Source organism: Schistocerca gregaria, unplaced genomic scaffold (assembly GCF_023897955.1).
Source record: "Schistocerca gregaria isolate iqSchGreg1 unplaced genomic scaffold, iqSchGreg1.2 ptg001048l, whole genome shotgun sequence".
Lineage (NCBI taxonomy): Eukaryota > Metazoa > Arthropoda > Insecta > Orthoptera > Acrididae > Schistocerca > Schistocerca gregaria.
Window position 1 is genome coordinate 17501 of NW_026062394.1, and position 2500 is coordinate 20000.

Genomic DNA, 2500 nt, shown 5'->3' on the forward strand with positions numbered 1-2500 from the left:
TCCGGGAGAGGGCCACGTGGAGGTGTCGCGCCGGTTCGTACCCATATCCGCAGCAGGTCTCCAAGGTGAAGAGCCTCTAGTCGATAGAATAATGTAGGTAAGGGAAGTCGGCAAATTGGATCCGTAACTTCGGGATAAGGATTGGCTCTGAGGATCGGGGCGTGTCGGGCTTGGTCGGGAAGTGGGTCAGCGCTAACGTGCCGGGCCTGGGCGAGGTGAGTGCCGTAGGGGTGCCGGTAAGTGCGGGCGTTTAGCGCGGGCGTGGTCTGCTCTCGCCGTTGGTTGGCCTCGTGCTGGCCGGCGGTGCAGGATGCGCGCGCCTGCGCGGCGTTCGCGCCCCGGTGCTTCAACCTGCGTGCAGGATCCGAGCTCGGTCCCGTGCCTTGGCCTCCCACGGATCTTCCTTGCTGCGAGGCCGCGTCCGCCTTAGCGTGCTCCTCCGGGGGCGCGCGGGTGCGCGGATTCTCTTCGGCCGCCATTCAACGATCAACTCAGAACTGGCACGGACTGGGGGAATCCGACTGTCTAATTAAAACAAAGCATTGCGATGGCCCTAGCGGGTGTTGACGCCCTGTGATTTCCACTACATTGGACTTCATTCGGGCGCCGTCCAGGTCTCCTGGTTTTAACCCATCGGGTACACCCGCACAGCAACCGCTTAACGGAGGGGCATAGGTGCGACCGAGACTGGTGGTTCTAACCTTTCTCACTGCACCTGGGACTCGTGTCCTGTGGCTAATGTTTCCGTGGCGGCCGCCCGGTAGGGTTTGTTGTGCGTTTGGCGAACGGCCCACTTTCATATATCAGTGCCGGCAGCCTGCGCCTTCATTATTTTGGCGGCCGCCGGGTGTCGTCCCCGGTGACTAATCCCACGCTAGGTTGGCGGTATTGCACTCGCTCCGCGTCCCTAGTGTCCCTGCCGCCTGGGGTTCGGGCGCAATGCGAAAGTCATCCCACAGGTCCGGCTGGGTAAGCGATCTGGCGGTTCTCGTCGGTGACCACCCTGCTGTGGGTCGGTGCGCTCACGTCTACCCGTTAACTGGGGTTTCCAGGTCTCGGGGCGCGTGGTTGGTGCTCGTTGGTAATTTCCATGTTGCGTGGGGAGAACCTCGTTCAGTATCCAGCCTCCGTCCAAAAGCGATTCCTGCCCAGTGCTCTTTGAATGTCAACGTTGAAGAAATTCAAGCAAAGCGCGGGTAAACGGCGTGAGTTAACTATGACTTCTCTTAATATAGCCAAATGCCTCGTCATCTAATTAGTGACGCGCATGAATGGATTAACGAGATTCCCGCTGTCCCTATGCCTCGTCATCTAATAAGTGACGCGCATGAATGGATTAACGAGATTCCCGCTGTCCCTATCTACTATCTTACGAAGGCCGTTATGCTGTCTAACCAGTGGTGGAGTCCACCTATACTGGTAGAAGACGGGCGGCTAAATGTCCGATCTCTCAACCTCCCCGTGGTGTAAGATGCGAGTAGCCGGGCAACCGGTGAAACCAATGAGAGAAGGGCGACTCCCGTGCAGGGCGCAAGCTCGGATGCGGTGGGACTGGGCAACTGGCCCCTCCAAACCGGGCTCTGCAGCCTTGCTCGCCGTGAGCGATAAGGTGTCGGACTCCGGTCTAGTATCCTTGCTCACTGGCGAATGGCACTTACAAGTTATAGCGGCGCTTGCTGTGCTTCGGCCCTTGGCCGGGGTGCGGCGGGCGCCGCTTTTACTAAGGCGGCGCTTGCTGTGCCTCGGCTTCGGCCGGGCTGCGGCGTGGTGCGGCTCCATGCGATGGTGGCGTCTGCTGTGTCCTGTCGACCCTAAGGAAGATCGATGGCAGTCACACCAAGGACTGGCAAGAGTCAGCTGAGCTCCTCATGAGTACCTTATTGCCCGACGATAGTAGCGAAGATGAGGACGAGGAACAGGGGAATTTGAGGCGACAACTCCATGAGCTGTATGCCGATGAGACGCCTGTTGCTCCGTTCACTGAACGTGAAGTTACCGCCGCAATTCTTGAATTGCGCCGTAAAAAGGCGACGGGCCATGATGGACTCGCTGCCGAGGTTCTCCAAGCCCTGTGCGCGGAGATCTGCCCTTACCTGACTAACCTCTACAATGAGTGCTTACGTCAGGGACGGGTACCAGAATCGTGGAAGTTGGCCGAAGTGGTCATTCTGAGAAAGGGTGAGGACAAGGATCCGGAAGTGCCGAAATCATACCGACCCATCTGTCTCTTGAACTCCATGGCTAAGCTCCAGGAGAAGCTCCTATGCCTTCGGCTAGAGCAACACCGGGAACTTAGGGGACGCAGTCCCGACCAATATGGATTCAGGAGGGGTCTGTGTACAGAAGATGCTATAAACAAGGCAATGTTGTTGGTGGACACATCTACAGCCAAGTACGTTGCGGGGATAATGGTTGACATCGCTGGGGCTTTCGACAACCTATGGTGGCCGGCACTGTTCGACAGCCTAAGGAAGTTGGAATGTCCTGGGCCCCTGTACCG

At 58.1% G+C, this 2500-nt stretch overlaps 1 pseudogene; it reads left to right on the forward strand.

Moving 5' to 3' along the window:
- The window catches only part of LOC126327412 (large subunit ribosomal RNA), a 7799-nt pseudogene that overhangs the window by 2223 nt on the left and 3076 nt on the right, over positions 1-2500 (forward strand).